Source organism: Nipponia nippon, unplaced genomic scaffold (genome assembly GCF_047370975.1).
Source record: "Nipponia nippon isolate SJK-2023a ecotype South Korea unplaced genomic scaffold, ASM4737097v1 scaffold_28, whole genome shotgun sequence".
NCBI lineage: Eukaryota > Metazoa > Chordata > Aves > Pelecaniformes > Threskiornithidae > Nipponia > Nipponia nippon.
This window is the reverse complement of record NW_028262345.1, coordinates 5,066,644-5,087,566: the sequence shown is the minus strand read 5'-3', so window position 1 is coordinate 5,087,566 and position 20,923 is coordinate 5,066,644. Positions and strand designations below refer to the sequence as shown.

The window sequence follows — 20,923 nt, the reverse complement described above, 5'->3', positions numbered from 1 at the left end:
CTATTGCGTGTCTGCAATTACGACTGCTGTGAAAACAACAACAAAACTCTCATAGGCTTCTGGAAGGACAGAATTGAACAGTATCTTAGGACACGTGCTCCAAAAAAAATTTATTACAGGATGGGGACAATGAGAAAAGAAAAACCTAATTCAAAATTATGACAACAGCACACCCCTTGAGAGAATGCTGAAAACACACATCCAAAAATAAACTCCAGTGAGTGAGAGAGACAGTAATACAGAGAATTGCATCTTGATCTGGCTCTGAATGAGAGCTTCTAGAATGAAATAGGAGAGGCAGATCATCTGTGTTATCTATCAAGTCAATTGATTGTTGTATCCAGAGCTTGGCTCAGTAATAAATGAGAATGCCACTCATCTGGTTTTCTGGTCTATTTTGAATATTTTTAGAACTCTTTTTGAAAAATATTCTGATTAATCTCTTGAATTTTCCTTTGCTCACTGAGACTTAAAGCAACATCGGATTTAATTATACTGTGACTGGAAGGGATGTAATGAAGGCAGATACAAATCCTTGTGACAGCTTAGAGTGGCAGTGAGCGTATTTATCCATCTAGGAACTGAAATGATGAGTGCTGTATTAGTGCCTGAGCCTTTTGCAAGCAAAAATGGGATTTAGCTGCAGTATGGGCAAAGCAGAGCAACTGAGGTGATGCAAGAGCCCTGGAAAGATGTGACTGCAAAACTATCCCAGTCAGGCCTGATGCGGCTTCCCAGAAGTCGCATGCAAAGCTGGTGGTACCCAGAACTTGGATCCCTGAATCCTACCTTAGAGCTTCAAAGCCACCTCCTCACATTCTTCAAGCAATCTAGGAATGGGCTTCTCGGAGTGATAAAATAAGCCTCATGGAGGTCAACAAGATTTCAAGGGCTAGACTGTTTGGGATGCTGAATTTAGGGCTGGCACTTGCATTGAGTGGGACGGATGCCTGAGCAGATGCCACCTTCCCTGCCCACAAACACCCAGCAGTTTCTTGCCTGTGCATGTCGCTACCTCTCCGCACCCCCGTGGATGTCTGCACAGGTAGCTGTGCCGTATGGTCCCCTTAGCGCAGCTCCTGGAGTGCCTGGCAGCCAGAAGAAGATAAATGTTTGTTAAGCTGCACCTGCTTGCTTGAATAATTTTCCACAAAAGGAGGCCACTTACCGGTAATTCATTACCAAACCTTTGTTAGCATAAACAAGGCTATGAGAAGTAAGCACAGATTTCCCTGTTCCTTACTGTTTACTGGCTGTGGCTTCTATTAAAAGTTACCAGTACATCATCTTCTCTCTCACTTTCCTGCATCTCAGCTCTGCAGCATAATCTTGTCATGTTGTGGACATTTATATCTGTTTTCTTGGCTTGTTTTTATGCTGTAGTCTAAAGAGAAAAAACAAAACAGAGCTTCCTTGTTTGGAGGAAAGCAAATGGGCAGACTGCAGTCTGGTAGGAGCGCCTGGCAGAAGGCACAGAACTATTGCTCAGCGTTTCTTCCTGAGCTCCGTAATGTCAGTTCCTCCCACCCGATGGTACTTGCTGGAGCAGTGGAGAAGGAAAAGGTCAGACTCTTCGGTACTGTGGGCTGGCAACATCAACTTGGTGATTTCTAGAAAATGCTTTTTGTAGCCAGGCCACTGGATAAAAGGTTCTCCCTTTCTCTAACTTCCAGATCAATTCCTTTTGGTCCTGTTACCATTAGAAACCTTTGAGACTTTCTATGTCCCCTCCCCCTTTTTTTTTTCTGTGGCTGCTGGCCACTTAGGGGGAAAAAACTGGCTTGAGAGTCAGAATTCGGCAAATCTATGCTAACAAGATGAACTAGAAGTTCCTACTAGCCATTTTGAGGTTCTCTCACTATGAAGTGTGAATAATAGATAGGGAGAAGGGCATTTTCTGTTTCATGCTTGAATTTCTCTCACATCAATTAGTTTCCATCAGGCTTTTCTGCAGAAGAATTGAGCTTTGAAATGCTTTGGCTCAAAATTAACCAAAGTTCTGGGGAACTGAGGGCAGGAAGTTAAAAGGAAAACTGCTGATGCATTTACAGTGTAGTTAGTCGTATAGTTAATTTCTTGCATCTTTAGAAGCCCTTCATTTTTTTCTATTTTGGTTGAAGTTGATGTCTAGTAATGACTCTCTGCAGCTTGAGCTGAAAAGCCATTGGCTTTTGTAAATTTTATGGAATGAATATAGAAGAGAAATTATGATTATTGTCCACTCAGATCTGTTGTTGCCTCTGGCTGCAGTAGGTATGTCCTTGACTGGCTGTTATCCTTGAGATATTCAGCGGGGTTATCTCACGTCTTTTGCAAAAGGTTTATTGGCACATCCCCTGCACTCATTAGCTGGGACATAAGCAGTGCCTAAGCTATGACCTGGCTCTCAGTTCTAGCTCCCTGAAGTAATTCCTGAGATCTCCTGCATAGAGACATTCCTGCCTCAAAGTTTGTGCTGAAGTCTCAGGAATGAATGGGTTTGCAAAAACAACGATGAACCATCCTGTGACAAGAGCCTGTAGCACCTGCCAAGAAGCTCCTGTCTCACCATACACTAGCAAGGATGTCAGGAGAATCAGCAGGAAAAAATAATCTTTGCTTTTTTGTTTTTCTTCCTGGTTTCTGATTCTAACTTAAAGCTATAGCAAGAATACTAGATGCTACTTGCTACCTAGGGCTGAGGAGTTTCCATACCAAAAGTGGTTTTCCATATCTTGTCACATACCTCTTGCAAACCAAAGGACCAATATTTTGTAAATAACATCTGCAATAGACCAACTTCTTGGATGGGGTAAGCTGGCAATGCACTAGGGTCATGAGAATGACTTTTTTTTTTTTTTGCAATAGCTGAGAATGCCTTTTGTCAAGTAGAAGTACTTCATTTTCTAGGGAATGTGATCCTATCTGACTAAGGAGTCAAGAAGTGAGCTGAGAGCTACTAATTGCTTATCTCAGCAGGGAAAGGCTTGTGCTTTTAGCTCTGATTCTCCCAAGTTCAGTGTAAAGAAAAGAACTGCAACTCTACAACAGATAATATAGGGGAAGGGTTGTTGCTTCTTGTCCTATTGTTTTTATCTAATATTGTGCTTAAGTGATGTGACTCTTGCCCCTCACTGTGGTCGGGTGCTGCTTGGGCTATGCTGAGAACCTGGGGAGCAAGGGGTCACTTTGAGGTGTCCCTGTCAAAGTGTGGCTTCTAACAGCACCTTGCAGAGGAAGCATTGGCAGACAAGGGAGTGGTGGCTGCCCATCCTTCCTTGGGAGAAGGTGCGTACCATTGTAAAGTAACAGTTGAAGACCCCCTGTCCTTAATTAAGGACATCTTAAGAGCTGGAGAAGTTGATGAACCATGAGCCTTTCCATGTAGTTTCTTCTAGATGATAGGATGGGATTAATTTTTTGTTTTGATCATTTCAAGTCCTTGTGCTGCATGGAAGGAACTATACTTACCCCAGTCTTGTCCAGTTAAACTTGCTCCTGACATGCTGGGAGAATTGTCTGCCCCTGTCATTCACCTGCTGTCTTAGGCTTGGGGGTGTCTGCATAGCAGATGTACTTAGATCAGAACGAAAGATTCAGAAAGGCATTCGTCACTACGATTACATTGGGGATTGTTGCATGGAAAAGTCCACACTTCCACTTGCAGACCCAGAAGAAGCAGGATTAAAAGGAAAAACATAGGGAGGAAACAGAATATTTTCAGTGCCATTTTCAGTCAAAGACCTAATCCTTGTCCTCCCTGAGACTCTGCATGACCTTAAGCCAATCACTTTCTTATGCTCTAAACAAGGTTTGATGATGTTGATCAGTTTAAGTCTCAGGATGACAAATGCTATGCGAGAGCTAAGCATTCATGTAACTTTTAATCAAATGCAGCCATGGATGCTTTACTGTAACCTTTATAGAACCAGTCCATCCCTTCGCCAGGGTCCTTTGGGAGGGAAACCTGCTCTGTGTCCTGTCCCCCCTCACCCCCGCCTGCCCAGGATAATGAAGGGCCCGTCCTCAGTGGGCAGCCAAACGCTGCTCAGCTTGAGGGAACACAAACACATTACTCTTGTAATGCCTGAAATCAGATGAATCCCTGGCATGAGCAGGCTTAAGCTTGAAATGTACACATATTAATCTCAGTGAAACCAACATGTCTGCTGTGAAGCAAGAGCTCTTTAGTGACCTTGTGGAGAACAAGCTTTGACAGCATTTAGGGCACTTGTGTCCGAGGCTAGCAGGTGAAGAAAGGTCTTGCAATGAGCACGAATCACCCAGCTGCTTTTGCTCTGGCCCAATGCCACACTGCATACAATTCAAAAGAAACTGTTCATTGGGTAGGAGCAAAGGATTAAGTGTAGTGCCTGCAGAACTGTATGATAATATAATGCATTTTATTCTCTTGGAGATATTCATTGCAGGGAATCCAGAAGATTAGACATCATGCTGGCATCTTCCAAACTCGCCAGGAGATACGGGGTCTCTTTGCAGACTTGCTGAGACATTGTCAGGCAGTTTGATTGTGAAAATGAGCACCTTCAACACTGCTGACGGAGCTCTTGGGCTAGAATGGATTAGTTTTTCAGGATGGAGAGAGTGGCGTTTGTACTCTGTTGGGATGAACATGGGAAGTTGGATTCCCACCACTGACGGACCACCAGCAATTGACAAGATTTCCAGTTTTCCTCTCTATAGAATGGAGCCATAAATTTTCTACTGTGTTTGAAAATCCTAGGATGAAATAAGGGAAGCACAAATCAATGGTTCTGGTGAAGGATATAGAGCAATATAATTGATATTCTCATCTCTCAGGCAAAATGATTTAGTGATTTGTTTTTTAAAGAGCATTGAGATTTATAAACTTGCAAGGCCAGGCTCTCTTTTGGTGTAAATTGACATTGCTATTTCAGTTTACATCAGCTGTGATTCTGGGCCATGGCTGGATTTCTGTAGCTTATTAATAGGCTTCTGTTGACTGTTATCATTTGCATTAAGCAAGAAGTTCTGTCTAGTAGTCTACATATCTTGAAAGCTATTCTTCACCTGAGGCTGTGTTGATAAAACTGATTAGCAAAAGGAAGGCAGGCAGGAAGAAATGTGTTCTTGGTGAAAAGGGCAGTACATCAAGCTGAAATTCAGAAGAAATGCTGAGTTCACAGAACGTATCAGGAGTTATTAACCTTTGCATGAAAATGGTACTGCTCAATGGTAGGAAATTTGCCTAAGTTGAACTTAAGCATGTCTCTGACACTGTTTGGCATATGGGGAAAATACTGCAGCAGCACTGATACAGTCTGATTTTTACTCTTACTTGACAGTTTCACCCAACTATTTCAAAGCACTTTTGCCTTAAGGAATTAATCCATGCAACAACACTTGGCTCTGGTCAAATCTTTACCAGGTGATGGTACAGGTGAATTTCTCTGTGCAGCAAAGACTGCAGCAGACATTTCCAGTATGTAAATGGATGCTGTATCAGAGCCTGTGTTTCCTATCATGTGTATGGAATATCTGGAGGCACTAAAAGAGCATATCCCCCTCTGCCTTCTCATCAGCATCAGTCAGTGCAGCAAGCAGTCCTGCGTCTGCTATCACAGTCCCGAAACTAGGCATGCTAACATGGTCAGATCAGGGCGTATCTGTACCCACAAAGGAAATAATCAGCTTTGGTAACCTCGCAACAACCTATTTTAATGCTGGAGTTATTCATGCTTTTCTATCCTTTTAGAAAGCAATGCATACATCAGTTCTGTCATGGAAATGCCATTGTGAAACCAGAACTTAATCTGCTATTTTGAGACATGCACAAAGGGAAGTTTGGATCCTTTTGAAATGAAATGTTTTGGCTTTGGATGTATGATATGTTTCTGCCTTTCCAAAAATAATGTTGGTTTCCTTCCTACCTCTCCCCCTGAAGCTGCATTATTTAGTTAAATAAAATAAAAAAATATGCTTTGGGGAAGGAACTTGCTTCCCGAATCCCCTGAAAAGTAAATAACAGCTTAACAGTAAAAGGTTGATGTATTGTTTGACATCTAGGATGTAGGCAGCTACCTAGATGCGGTGTATCTGGCTAAATCATCTTCTGTCGCTTTTCAGAATATACTGTTACCAAAGGTTACATGCTCAGTAAACTAAAGCATAATTACTCTGCATCACCATCTAGAGAGCACAGTTAGAACTAAGCCTCTATGTTCTCGCCAGTAAATGGTATAACATCATAATTTTGATGGGTTTCCTTTCTGGTTTTAGTGCTATTTACTCTCTAAAGCAGCCCCTATTTATAATATATGCTCTATTGCCCCATCTGCTTTGTCCATATGGGAAAGAACTTTCAGTTTTACTCCCCTTCCATATGGAGTAAGAGGCTTTTTTTTTTTTTGTGGCTGTGGGCAGGTTAGAATGGGGATAAATAATAGTGAAGTCTTTTAGTGACAACTGCCCTAGAAATGAGATACTCCTGGCCTGTTCCAGAGCTGGCCTTCTCCCAAAGGGAACTGTGATCTACATCTCGGAAGTATTTGAATATTACCAATGACAATGCATGCTGCCGAGTTGTACATTGTAATGCATATTGTCGTGCGTTTTTATATGTTGCTACAAGAATTAATGATGTAATGGTGAATTCCATCGCTCCAGGAAAAAGCCTCTGCATTTGGCTAGAGTACATTATAGGATTACTTTTTGTTACTGAGGTAAAGTCCTGCGGGCCAAGATTTCTCTTCAGACAGCCCACTACTGCCACTGTTGCAAGCTGCCTGGGATCCTTCTGTGAATAATGGAACGTTTTCATGTTTTAATCAGATGCAATTTTGCAAATGGTTTTTATGATTTAGCAAGTCCATTAAAAATGACATTTGTTCTGCTCTGACACTCGTAAGGAGCTCCACAGAGCATAAACACTGGAAATTACTTGTAGGGGAAGAAGATACTAAAATTCCCCAGCCCTTGTGTGCGTGTCTGAAATTCTGTGGTGCTAGCTTGGAGCTGAGCCACTTGATGGGTCTCTGAGTTTTTCTGTTTGCGCTGACCTGGGGCAGGTCCAGGCTGCTGCAGAGAAAAAAAAAACATATCTATTTATCATGGTGTGCCTCTCGTGCTTTACAGAACTGTCTTAAGGCTGAAGAAGAGGCTATGTTTAGCTGGATGGAGCACTTGACCATTCAGAGCAGAAGGGTTAGTAAAGGCAATGAATCTTATTCATTGTATGCATGTTGTGTAAAACAGCGTATGTACCAATGGGCCCTTCCCATTATCTCTTATATTTATTAACTGAATTCATTCTAGTTCTATATTAAACTATTCCAAGATTTGCGCGATGCTTGAACCCAATCCATTTGTGTTTCTCTCAAGTCCAGAACAGTTTCAGAATGAAGACTGAGACCAGTCCCCTGCCCCTTGTTCTCCGTCTGCTCCCACTTCCCTGAGAAATCACTGGTTTCCTGGAGTTCAGCTCCTTTCTGTCACTCCAGGGATTCTCTTGAGGAAGACTACCTGCCCTGTTGTGTTTGAATATCAGCTTGGCACCAAAAATGACTATTCCAGGAGCCCTGTTTCTTTGATATGAAGTTAACATCGGCATTTCTGCTCTAATACGTAGCCTGGAGATCAACAGCTTTCAAGAAGCATTTTTTTCAGGCTTACTACAGTTCTACTCACTTGTCCTATTCAGACAGTGGTATGAAGTTCCTCTTAGTGGGGAAGAACTTTCCAACACTGTCTGGAAATGTACCAAATTGGTTTGTGTGGTTTTTTTCTTTTTTCCCAGCTGTCACTTTTGCACTGGTTTATTTTGTGCATTTTTTTTAAAAATGTGTTTGCCTATAAATTATGGATTATTTCAAGCCATACCTCTCCTGGCATGGAAGACTACTCAGAAGTTAGAGCTGTCACAATGGACTTTGCCAGAAAGGGGGACAGAGTGGGTTTTAGATAGTTAAGCTTCCAATGATTCCTCTGAAGTCTGTTCCAACCTTGCATATTTGAGCCTGAATGGATTTCCTTTTTTCCCCTGCAACCACCAACCACATGCCGGGCCCTTGATGCTATTTCAGACTTTTTTTATAAGTTGAAACAGCAGCTGCTTTTACTTTGCTAAACTGAAAAACCTCCAATCAAGAAATACCCAATATGAGCAGGAGATACACCTCAGGGGAAACATTCTATGTAGGGTAAATTGGTTACCCACTCAGGAAACTACTACACTGGATCTGATTACCTAGTAATTAGCCAGAGCAACCTGCTTTTATGCACCTGCAGAATATGTCCCTTGCTGGTGCCAGCTTTGAATGGATATTCCATTTCTATTCAGTCCTGAATCAGGCATTGATTTAACGCCCTACAGTTGGCTAAGGATGCCAACTGGCAGTAACTTTTTGCAGAAATGCTCTGTTCAGTCCAAACTTTCTGAAGTCCAGCATTTCATCCTATCTGTATCTCCCTGTCTTCCCTTCTTCCCCTTGTACAGCTCAGGGATTAAGGTTTTTCATTGTAACATGTGGGATTTAGTGTCAAATCTTTCTGAATGTGAAAATAGCTGGAAGTCAGATTTTCCCATGTTAGTTTCTAACTGCAAGACTAGAGAGTTCTTGTTTTCTCCTCTTGAGTATTTAACTATACCCCTCATTAAAAAAGCATAACTGCTGATTGTATAAAGGCTTGGTGGGCAGTGAGAGTATTACTGGAAATGGTCAAGAAAGATTATTTCTTGTGCAGAGGGAGGTGCTGGTTGTACCCACAGATCATACTGGAGTGATGCAAGTCTGGGAATGAGGCTGCCATTAAGGGATGGGCATGATTTCTTTGGCAGTTGTGTGTCCTTCAGGAACGAATCTCTTGTAGGTGCTAGGAGGTCTTCGGTGGAGATCTTGGTAGCATCTGTGGAAGTAGGAAGCACTGGGAAGAGACAGATCAGTATGTAGGCCACTATCTTAAGTTACAAAGATATGGGCAAATACACAGCGGGGGAGAAACCTGACTGTCTGGAAACAGCAACCTTGGGCTTTGTAGAGGGGGAAGGTGATGAAAAATGACTTGGCCTATTGTGAGACATTGAAAAAAGAACATTTGCCTTGATTGGGGACCATGGAGAGGCTGCAGGTTGTGATTGAAGCTGGGGGGGGCGGGGGGAAGTCTGGAATCTGATTGCATTTGGGATGTGCAGCAAACTCCAAGGTCTTGTACAGCTCTCTTGGCACTGTGATAAGGCAGGAGATCATGTTGAGGAAAAACTGCCTTAACAGAAGCGAGGCTGGATTTGAACCTATTTAGAAATGCCAGAGCAAGTTCTCTATGATTCCTCCCACCCTGCCAAGGGATTCTGCACTTTGCAGTTCTCTCCAAGACCATGAGCAGAAGAATTATTGCTCATTGTGTTATTCATTGTCAGCAAGGAAATGCACGGATGCGCTACCTACCTTGAGGGCAGTGTCACCAGAAACTTCACGTTGCTATTACAGCTGCTTATGTGCTGCACTTCATAGCAGCAAACAGCAGGATGTGCCTGTGATACCTGCAGCCTTCATTTGCAGTCCTAGAAGCTTTAGATAAGCATCAAGAGCTAGCTCCTTGGGCTGTGCAAATTGGCTCCATTTCGCCACTGAAGTCAGTAGAGCTATTCTCTGTTAAAATACTTGAGAAAAATCTCACTTATCTGCTCCCTGGGGCTGTATTAGGTGAGCATCACACAATCTTTAATGTCTTTCTCCTCCCTCTACCCTAGTAAGACAAGAGAGTACTATTATCTCTAATTTTCCTGATGGGAAGCTAGAGTGCCAAGCTGGGTTTGGACAGCTTGCAATGTGCGGGCTCTAAGTCTCATCAGACACTATCCGCAGCCTGAGGCACAGAAATCTCTCTGCAAATCTCATCTGGCTGTAGACCAGGCTCTGATCCTCCAAGACATTTAGGTGCCTAATTTCTACTGAGGCATTTAGAAACTTAATCCTTTTAAAGAGGTGGTTCAAAGTTGCTAGCTGAAATATCTCGTTGGGTTCTGTACGAAAGCAGGGAGCAGAGCCTGGAAGTCAGGATTAGCAGGCTAAACACCCCCCTCCCCCCTTTCCATTACTAGAGATTTCCCTGAATCAACCAACCGGCCACTCTGCAGTCCTAGCTTCTAAGCCTGATGGTGGTGGTGACTTCCAGTTATTTAGAAAGTACCTTTCTTTCTCCTTTTCAGAAACTGAAGGCAAAACCAGCACAGGCAGCCAGCATTCCCACTAGAAAGGCTTTCCCCCTCCTGCTCAGATTTAAACCGTCACCACAACTAAGCAACAGAAACAAGCAGATTGAAAAGCAAAAGCTGTGTGATGCTTGATGTCTTGTAATATGTTAACAAGCCCCAAATTTACGCTGTCAGTAAGAAACCCCAAGGAAAAGTGGAAGTAATTCTAACCAGGGGAGTGTCTCCCATCCTGCTGCTCTGGCTTTCACTTCTAATTTTGGCAAACAAAGTAAACATGGAAAACACAGTGTTTGTGCAAATTGCTCTTACAGAAAATATGGATTTATTTTGAGCCTCTTTTGAATTTGCGTTTTAGGCTGTGATTGCACAACAAAAGGAAAGTTATTTTGTTGAGATCAAGGCTGAAAAGGAATTGTTGTTTGCCCACAAAATAAACGGTATGGTTATCTCCTCATCTCTGATCAGTTTTGATTTGAATTAATCTGCCACTTGAGTGTTCAAATCCCTTGGGTTGCCTAAGAAGGGATATGCTAAGCTTATAATATGAACTGTCTATACTCTGCTCTAAAGCTGCCACTGTTCTGGAACTGCAGATCCACATTGGGGTATCCTGGGGCTGGTGGTGCCCGGTGTGCCCGCACTGAGAGTGACCCAGGCTGCATTGAGAAACACGTCTCATACTTGGAGCAAAATAGTCATTTGTCCTCTGCATTAATCTGAGTTTTCTGCTCCTTTTTTTTCCTGTTGTTGTAGAAGCATTTATTGGTGGCTTTACAGGTTAGGAAACTCATGCACTTTGCCACTACAGGAGCATGGTGGGTGTAGAGGCATTCCCTTTGATTTCTGCTATCTTTGCTGCCAATGATCCTAAAAACTATTGGGAAGGGAGAGAAACTGGAGGAGATACAGAGGGACCATCCAGTTTGCAGTGCCATGAATGAAATATTATTAAAAAATCCCTTCCAACTGAGAGAATTTATTATGAGGGAGCTGTCAATCAGTGGCCAAAAAGTAAGGAGGAGAAGTAAGAAGAAACTATTTAAAAAACAAACAAAAAAAGACATGACAGAAATAAAAGGCAGAGCACAAGTCATTTTATGAAATCCTTAAGTAATGTTTGCTAAATTACTTGCTTTTTCTCTCAAGCTTGAAGAAAAAAACATTGGGTTTTTTTCTTACCTTTGATTCTCAGTGCTGGAGCATGTTAACACTTTTATTTAAGGGAGGAAAGAGAGATGCACCTGAAAGGATTGGTAGGTGTTTGGGATCCCCGAGCCGCAGCAGCTGTTATTCCCCACACTCAAACATGAGTGCCCTGAGCTAATGGACCTGTGGAGTTCAGTGGCTGGGAGGGAAGATAAATATTCAGGTCTTACCTTTAATACAAAAGTCTGTGAACAGAGATGACATTTCCTGTGTGTTCTCAGCACATTTAGCTCTTTCTTGTAATAATGTAAATAGAAGAAGAGCTTGGATCTGGGAGAGAGCTGACCTCACCACCTGCCCTTCCTTTTTTTAGCGCTTATTCCAGGCTCTGAAATGGCTCGGTTTGAATGTCAGGAGTGCAATAACACCCTCTGATATTAATCATCACAGGTGCATGGGAAATAAAAAGAAGGAAGGCATCAGAGTAAAATAAAAATGTAAACTAAGTTTGCACACGTTTTGGCTTGTCTAAGGTTATTAGGTCTAACCTCTGGTGCTGTCCTGCATGTTATCCTCATGCAAATCTTAACCTACTTTCTACTGCTTTCAAGCTTTCCTGCCTTCACTAGGAAATAGTGAATGTACAAACCCACCACAGAGCTGCACTTTAATTGATTTTCTTTTACTTGTTCCCCCCTTGGGGGGACAGAGCAGGAGCATGGTTTGTAATGGCATTTCACAGAGCGCCCTGTTGACAACTGTTCCCTTAAAGCCAGGAAGCAAAAACTGCTTTCCAGTGGCTTTTCCTCTTTCTTGCAGAACATTCAGACCTATTTTGTCTTTTGTAAATTATCTCAATTTCTCTCAATTTCCACTTGTCTTTTTTTAAACAAAGAGCAGCAGTGCAGCTTCTAGGGCCTTTGCGGTTTGCAGATGGATGAGTGTTTGTGTATTTTTATTTGCAGAGGTTTGCAATTCCTGCAGTTTGTTTTGGGGTTCCTGACTCAAAAGTCTTGGAACAGATCTTGATGGGTAATCATTATGGGGCATTCCAGCTGCAAAACTGTCCAAAGGCACATTTTTATGGCAATGCAAGACCATCAGTTGGCCACTACTGTAAAAACTGAGGTTGGGTCATGTCATATTGTATATAGGTTTAGTTAGAGGGTCCATAAACCTTTAATATACTACCTGAATGAGACAGAAAATTCTAATTAAATGGGCCTTAGGACAGAGAGGTTTCCACAGCTTTTTGTTTGGGTTGTAAGCATTTTGTAGAGGAGGAACTGTATCAGACAAATATTTATTATTTCCTAACTAATTGGTCTGCTCTGGCAATGATATCATTGGAGTTCACTGCAGCTGAAGGTAGAAAGCAACAGCCTTTAGGCTGCACTAAATGATGCCAGGGAATTTCCTTGTCACTGGTATAGGCAGGACCTGGTGAAAGCCATGGTGGAGACCTAAGTGACTTTTGTAGTTCTGGGTGCATTTGATATGTCTCAGGATTTGGCCCTGTCCACATATTGGTTGCAAATTCTGCACCAGTTAAGTTGTAAAAACCCCAGGTCCATTATTGCTGGTTACTGTGCTACAGCAGCCTTCTCTGTACAGGACTCTACTTCCAGATACATCTGGAAGGATTAACTCTGCTCCATCTGCAGAGCACAAGATAAGCAGGAGAGCTGCCCACCTCTCCCAGTCTGCCTAGGGGCTGCTTAGAGACCACTCTTGCTGTTTGCAGGATGCATCCCGTCCCTCAAAACAACAGAGAATGCTATTTTTAACCAAAATCAATCATTAGATTGTTCAGCTGATGCTAGGGGAGGGAGGCAGAGGAGGGATCGGAATAGTTATAGGTGGCACAGAAAGGGAGGGAACTTTCTTGTCTCTCTTTTGATGTTATTTCTTAAAATGATTGCAATATTTTCAGGATCCCTGGACAGCCACTGAGTATTGATGGGTTTGTGCTTGTCTTCAAGGCCTTGTACAATTTATCTTCTGTTAACCCTTGCTCTCTCATCTTTCCCCAGCCTCCACAACTTTGTTCTGCATGGCGCTCTTCTGTGCCTTCATCCAAATGCTTTTCCATAGGAAAGTCCTCTGATTGTCTCTACTACCTTTCTGCCTTTTTCTTAACAGCTTGTCCTTATAATTGTTTTCCAGGAGGTGATGGGACCCTCTTGAAGACATAGGGAGCTGAATAAAAGGTACTCTACAAAGGAAAAGGAGCAGAAAATGTGTTAAACGAAGAGGTATTCAGCACTACTTTGTTATGGGACTTTTTTCTCTGTGGCTTTAGATGGTGTCTGCTTTATAGCTGTGTTAAAGTCCAAAGCAGGTGGCTCTCATAGGTTGCTGATTGCCTTTGCTTTATTCAGATTGCAGGGCACAGAATATATCCTCAAACAACAGTTTCATCTGTAAAGCTCCAGGCACTCTGGGAATGGACAAGAGACACAAACTCCTTCACTTGCATTCTGAAACATCGGGGCAACAATGAGGTCAGTTTTCCACCTTGTTGCATTTATCAATGGGATTTTGGGATGGGGGTCTGAAGATCTTTCTGATAAATTCCTCAAAAATGCAATAAAGCGGAAAGCGTTGGGAGAGAAGGTGTACAGAGGTGATTCCTATTTCATGTTCTTATTGCAAGACTGGGAAGGAATGAAGGAAGTCTTGAAACAAAATGTTGTGATTGCTTTTTCAAAGCTCTGTAAAGCTTCAGTTCCGTGTAGGAGATCATGAGGAGGTTAGATCGGTTCTTTTATTTAATCCAATCAAATTCATTCTGGGTCCTGATTTTCTAACACAGTATGAAAAGTCTTTGATGACTCTGATACAAGTCTCTTATTACCTAATTGCTTTTCCACGAGGATTTCACCTAATAATTCAGATATTGTTACAGCTACTGAAACCTGATAATTCTTCTATACTGAAATCTGCCTATATTTATTATTGTGCTATGGGAATGGCTTAAGGCTCAGATTGAGATCAGGTCCTTGTTAATGACTACTGTTGCAAGCACACTGTAAGAGACATTCAGAAAACTTGAGCAAGAGAAGGGAGGCGAGGGAGTGCGTTGAGGAGGAAGAACAGCAGGGTCTCTTACAAGGTCACTCTAAAACTCAAGCAGAGTCTGAGAGGAGCCTGCTTCCTGCTGCAATCCTAAAAATGACAACTTGTGTTTCATACTAAGCACTACACAGTACGTGTGTTTGGTTTGGATTTTAAGTCTGTTTACATGTGAATCTGTCCTGGGCTTTCCACAACCTAGTGAGGAGAGAATTTTTCCTCAGGTTGTTGTGTAGTTAATGGTGGCTGTCTGAAAGATACATGCAGAATTTGCAGCTCATTATAAGGGTCATTAAAGAATTTGGTAACGAAACAGAAGGGTACTGAATGTTCAGGAAATCTATCTCACATCTCTTTGTATTGCAGCTAAGGTTTCAGGAAAGGTTTCTCCTTGGATCCTTGAAAGTAATAGCGAGTCCTACATAAACATAGTTACTGCTGCGCGTGTCCCAGAGAAGGTTGGGGATGTTCATTACAATAAGTGCCTCTGCACAAATAATCATGATAATGCTTAGTGTTTATGGCCGGGGTCTCAGGACACAAAGCAGGAAGCAAAACGTAGAGGACAAGATGCTAGAGCTAAAAGGTTTGAGCGCAGCTCTTCATTCAACACAACACCTGTATCTGGAGCTTTGCCTAAGGCATAAAGGCTGTCTTGAAATAGTCTGCTGTGTTCTATAGCTTTGTGCCCAGCAGTTTTTCTTCTCACCTGGCTTTTCACGCAGGGCCTTACTTAGACCTGTCGATTGCTCTTCAGAGTACTGTAGTTTTGTCTATTGACTAGTTCCAGGGAATTCAAATTTTCTGAAGACAACCCTACCTCAGATTTTTTTTTTTTTCCTTTTCCCTTGGATGATGCCTTTCTTTTCATGAGTGGTGTAAAGATAAAATCTATGTGGGGAAGTTCTGAACAGCTGACAGGTCTACCAAGGATAGGTCATTCTCGATCAACTGTACAGCTCTCTGCAAGTGTTTGCCTATGTGGATGAGATGATATAGTCTGCTATGATATTAGTAAAGCTTTTGATAATGTCTCCCAAGACTTTATTTGGAAACTGAGAATGTAGGCTCTGGATAAACAGATTTTTAAGGTGCAAACTGTCTGCAATAATAAAAGGAAACAGCCACAATTGGCAGATGTGTAGGGTCAGATTGAACACTAGGGAAAACTTCACTATCAGGGCAGTGCAAGACTGAAATGTGCTACCTCAAGATGCAGTCTTCTGGAGCTTTGTGAGGGAGAGACAAAGCCACAGCTGACCTGTTTGGTGGTGGTTGTTCTGCTCTGAGCAATAGGATAGATTAGGTGATGTCTGGGGGTCTTTTCCAACTTTATGTGACTCTATGAAATGTAACAGTGGCTTCATTTAGCAGAAGTTAAAAATATCATATTGGTAGACAAGATACTCTTAGGTTATTTTTTCCCCTCCCATCTTGCTGCTTCTGTCTGAATGATTCGGGAGATGTCTTTCCATGGAGGTGGACAGGCACTGTGTGTAGAGACTGGCCAAGGCTCCGGCAGAACCAATAAAGTAAAATAACGTAGAGCCCCCAAAAAAAAGGGAGATGTAAATCTTCATCCAAATCCTAATAAAAACAATAAACTCGCTTTCCGTCAGCTTCAGCACAGCAGCTGACAGGCACCGTGGGCGTCTGCAGTGGTGCGAGGAGGAGAGATGGGCACTTGGGGAGCTCCTCTGGTGATACAGTTATTACATGCTCCGTTACTGATCACAGATTTCTCTGAATCCCATGGCTTATGAGTAATTTCTACTTGCTTGTATAGTCTAACAGCCAGTGTCTCTTTATTCATGTCTCTGTGTCGCTTCTCTCTGGGAAGCGGTTAATCACTTAGCGGTTTCTCTGGAAGATGGAGAGGGTTCAGTCTCACTGTGGTCTGTTGCATGCTTTGCCTCCCTGCTGACCTGCCATCCAGAAAACTATTAGGGCAAAATGAGTGCTCCAGGGAAGCTTTCCTACCCCTGAGTAACATGAATCAGCTTATGGGTGGGCCTGGCTTAGGTACCTGAAAAGAAACCCTTATCTTAAAAATGACATTGGCAGAGGAAGGATGCTGTCAGGAGGACTGATGTTAGAGGGTCACCCTTGTCAGTCAAGGACACTAGGCCAGGCAGAGAGGGAGAGCAAGTCCTTATGCAGATGTCTGCAAGGCCAAATTTTGAATGAGTGCAACCTGGCAAATCACCACTAAATGAATGCAAATTGCCCTAGATTAAATATCTGGAACTAAGTCAGCCTGTACCAGCCAGTGTTTTCGTCCACCTGATTTGATGCTGAACAAATTACTAATGGGGAGTGAGGGGGGCTCCTGAAAAGTTATAAAATCCCCTAGAGGAAAATGTTTGGTTTTTTTTTTTATAAGAAAGTTTTTAATCCTCCTGTAGAATTTTGAAAGGGAGAATTACCTAAGGTTACAGACTTGTCTGGATCAATCCTGAGAGCTAATATCACTCTGTTCTTTAAGGATTATTTTTCCCCCTCTATCAAGGACTGACTATGTTAAAGTATTCAGGGTAATTGGCAACCTCTAACTGATAACCTTCTGCTCATCCATGAGGTGAAGTTGTTACAAGGGGAAACAGCAGTCAAGTGCCTTTTCCTTGGCTGCTTCTACATCTCCTTGAGCAATGCACTGAGCCTGGCAGCAATGTTGAGAGAGAAGCATGGGGAGGGGACGGAGGAGGGAAGAGGTGGTTGACTCCCTCCATGTGGAGGAGGGTGTTGTATGGGAACGGGAGGGAGAAGAAAGCAAGCCAGCCCTGACGCAGGCAGGAAGGAATGGCTCTGTCATTAGGCTGGAACCTGTCCAGAGCGCTGTACACACAAAACTAATGTGACAGCTACGGGTTTCTAGACAAGAACTGGTCTGTCCAGATTTAATAAGAAAAGCAATATGTAGTGTGAAGCTAATATAATTTCAGCCTATGAAAGAGACACCCAACCTATGTAGGCCTGAAGCATAAATGTGTAAAACTATTACAGCTGTCTACAGCATTGTACGTGCTCCTCATGCTCTGACAGACACAATTATTTGTTTGTCTTACACTAGCACCTAGAGGCTTCTGCCAAGATCTGGGCCCTTGTGCAGGGAGAAGTACTGTCATGAAAAATTTATTGTCTGCCCAGCAAAGGGGGCTGGCAGTGGCTGAGGAGGCTGTCGGGGAACTGAGACGCAGCGCAGCTCGGCTCTCACCGGCAGCCTTTGCTGTGAGCCGCAAAGGATGCTTGAGCTGCTCCAGCCTGGCGCGTGGTCCCTGTCCACTGCGCTTGGGCAGAGATGCTCCCTGCAGTGGGCTTCTGGCACTTGATGTTGTAACTGGGGCACAGTCAGTGTTCACGAGGGGAGGCAGAGTACAGTGCACCCAGGTCTGCAGCTCAGCTCTTGCTATCCACACAGTGGAAACTCCAGTTAGCTTATTGCCACAATAAGGGGCAGGGATGGGGAGGCAGGGGATGTGTACTAGAGAGCAAAATGCTGCAACCGGCTGTTAGCCTGAGACCTCAGGCTTAGCTGGGGACTCAGATATGGGCACTAATTGCAGAGATCTTGAACTGTAACTGAATGTCATGGTCATGAGAAATGGCAACAGAAGACTTTCTATATGGTGCCAATGATTTGTGCAGGCCCTCATATCTGTCTCAGAAATCAAATGCAAAGCTGCCAAGACCCGTCTGTGTGCATGTAACCCTGACAGATTTCCCAAAGTGAATTTTTAATTTGTACTTTCCCTCCACAGTGTCTTCCATACTATTCACCCCTAAAATGTCAGGCTTTTTCCTACTACATAGTAAAGATTTAGCAGCATAAGGCTGGAGGGGAGGCCTCATGTTACTGAGACTTTAACAAATTATACTACAGAATATTAACTGGTATGCCATGAAGTATTATCGTAATTAATTACAACTAAACTGCAGTTGTCAAATGAACAAAGTACGTTTCATGATGCATTATCCCTGCTCTTTTATTGTTTGTCCTCTTGCTTGTTAAGCTAAAAATAATCAGTCATTTGCAGTTGGGCTTCTCATTACTACAGTGAAAGTTCCACTGCAGCCATGGAGTAGTAGGAAGGCTTGTATGTGTGTGTATCTAAAATGAACGTGATAACAAATATGAAATTATTAGTGAAAAAAGCTCAAATGATAGTAACATTGAGGTCAGGGTAACTTTCTTCTTTGGCCTTCATGCAGTAATGGAGAATAAGAAGTGTTAAAATGTTGGCAAGACAGACTTGACTATTTTATGTCCACTTTCATCAGAGGTAAAAAAAAAAAAATATATATATTAAACAAATTGTGGGAAGTGTGTGGATGGCATGTAAGAAGAGCAATAATAAAATAGGCCCCTCGGGGAATATAAGAGACCTTCCTCCAGGTAAAGGAGACAAGAGCTTTGCAGATAACGTGTAAAATGACCTTCCTAAGGTTGTCTGAGCACAATCTTCAGCTTCCAAATATTGGCAAAGCTTCACTGAAGAGGGTGGGATTCATCTGATTATACTTCAGTTAGAGCTCATCTAGCAATTGTAAATAGCTGAGGAAAAAGTTATACCTTGTTTTAGTCAATTTGGAAGAAATCATCAGGCAGTCAAGTCTCTTTATGTGGGTGTGATTGAGTTCACCTTGTTAAAAATGGCCTCATTAGCTTCTAAAGCAAAAATTGATTGAGTGCTAACTTGACAGCAGAAGGTGGTTGTGCGCGGAAATTTTCAAACTAGACTCATGAAAACCTTGTCTTTGTGTGCGCTCACATGAATGTATACAGAGCTATAGGTATGCACAAATAGTGGATGTGCTTTCACAAATAGTTGCTTAAGCATGTAATGTAAGGCTACGCAGCTATACGTGCCCTTGTACACACTTGACTAGAAGTATCTGGCCCGTGGCAGAATGAAATGAGATTGTGACAAAAGCGCCAGTAGGATTCACTGGAGCTACTGCCAGAGTGAGATTTGTCTGTGCTAGCTGAAAACCTGATCCTATGTCTCGGCGCTTGCAAAACTTGCTCTAGAACCCAGTCTTGCCCAGTGCTCTAACTACTCTCATAGTAACATACTGTGCCAGGAAGAAGGAGTAAAATATTTAGTGCTGTTCTTATTTCCAGGACAGTAAATACCCGAGCTCTCTCTGACCTCAGACAGTGGTACAGCTCCTCAGACAGGTCCAGAGATGAGCCAGGGTTGGTGACTGATGCCTTGCCCCTCTTGAGGAAGAAGCAAGGAGACTTGGCTTCTTCTCTGTTGCTTAATGTCACTAGGTGGGCACTGTAATTTTCTGCAAGGCAGATGCTCCTGTCAGTTGTGTTGTTTCCTTGCCAAGATGCATATTACCTCTGGGAGCCCTTAGGGGTCCATTTACCAGAGATAATTAATTAAATTAACAGCCTTTTGTAGGCGTGCTGGAGGTTGATGTAACAAGTGTGCTTTGAAACAAGGCATGCTGGATTACAACAGCTGTTGGTAAACAATGTGCAGGTTAAAACTCTAAGCCACATCTTTCACTGGTATTAATCAGAAAACAGTCAAATTGTGCCAATTTACCCTATGTAAGGACCCAGCTCTTTTTATCTTTCCTCTTCTCGTTCATATTTGCTCTCCCTCTGCTAGGTGTAGAAAAACTATTTTTTCATGCATACCAAAGACTAAAATCTTTAACCACTCCCTGTCAGCATGATTGCACATTGATTGTTCATCATCTTTCATATAATAGAATTAGGTCTCATTAAAATAATCTCTTCCCCCGTGAGCCAGACTTGTTCAGTCTCCTGCTGTCTTCCCAAATTGCCCCTTGTTCTAATTAAGGAAATCTACCATTTGCATCCATTCCCTCCTCCTTGGAAGACAAGGAGGAGAAAGATGGGAAGGATCAGTTGCTTGCCACTTTAAATAGGAAACCGGCACCAACTATTCGAATACCCTCTTGTTTTAGCAGTGATGGCCCTGGGTTATAATTATCTATGGCCTTCCATGCCACTCCACTCGGGGTCATGGATCATAGCTTTGGAGCAAGACAACCTATTCAGCAGAAAGGTCAATCAGCTAGTAGAAGCTATTTCCTTTTCTGTTCAGCTGAAGGTAAAAGAAAGTGTGAGGTGGTCTGCATTTCAATGAATTCCATGCTGAGCGCTGTTTCAGCAATTGCTGCTGTGCTACAGAAAACTCTCATTCTCAGTTGTTGAGGTGCATATGGGGAAACCCAGGTAGAATAAAATACGGGCTTTGCGAAAACTTCCAGTGACACAAGGGAAAACTTCAGGCAAACCTTTGGGGTTTTTGGGATCTGCTTGTGTACTGCATTAGGCAGATTTTCTTTTAATTCACCTTCATTCCTCTGAGTGACCGAAGTGGGGAAAAAAGGAAGTAATATTGCATTTTTCTTTTTACCATAATTATCCATGAAGAAATATGCTTATCTCATGGCATGGACTTGATTCTCTCATTCTCCTACCACTTCTATTTTGGGCTGCCTGTACTCAGGCTCACAGCCTGAACAAGAAGATTACAGTATTAT

General features: G+C 42.6%; 1 long non-coding RNA gene across 1 annotated transcript in view; it reads left to right on the top strand.

Annotated features, from left to right (window-relative positions):
• The window catches only part of LOC148054995 (uncharacterized), a 189,573-nt gene that overhangs the window by 80,125 nt on the left and 88,525 nt on the right, over window positions 1-20,923 (top strand). Inside the window, exons 2-3 of the long non-coding RNA XR_015706101.1 lie at window positions 13,487-13,575; window positions 13,702-13,824. This is a non-coding gene — a long non-coding RNA (uncharacterized LOC148054995). The remainder of the gene's footprint in view (window positions 1-13,486; window positions 13,576-13,701; window positions 13,825-20,923) is intronic.